The sequence below is a fragment of the Pteropus vampyrus genome, unplaced genomic scaffold (assembly GCF_000151845.1).
Source record: "Pteropus vampyrus isolate Shadow unplaced genomic scaffold, Pvam_2.0 Scaffold79, whole genome shotgun sequence".
In the NCBI taxonomy this organism is placed as follows: domain Eukaryota; kingdom Metazoa; phylum Chordata; class Mammalia; order Chiroptera; family Pteropodidae; genus Pteropus; species Pteropus vampyrus.
The window spans coordinates 7,053,848-7,054,300 of record NW_011888860.1 but is presented as its reverse complement, the minus strand read 5'-3'; positions in this window follow the sequence as shown (position 1 = coordinate 7,054,300).

The following is a 453-nucleotide window of genomic DNA, read 5'->3' as shown; positions in this document are numbered from 1 at the left end:
TCGTTGTAAGTGCCCGCAGTGCATTCCTTGACGCTGCCTGAGGAAGAGTGGCTGCTAGTGAACTCAGAAAGGCAGAGGTGTTGGTCCCTAAGGTTCAGCCTGCGGATATCCTCCGCAGGAAATCGCGAACCAGGTTTATGGAAGTAGGCTGGAGTTCTCCCGCTCCCTGAAGCCTCAGCAAAGTCTCAGGCAGTCTTGCAAAAGCAGTTTCTTCACTAAACATATAATATAAGGCAAGTTTCCATTTGCTTAATGCAAATAATGCTCGCCCTAGAAACGTTAAGTCCTGAGATAACAAACTTGGCCTCTAATTTCCAGTGCGTGCGGTTGTTTTGATTTTTACTTAGTTAGCTAGCTCTGGCTAAAAGAAAAAAATTTAGGATGTGATAAGGAGGTTTTGGAAAGTCCAGAAATAACTCCTTTGCTCCCAATTTCTTCGTCTCCTACAGCCAA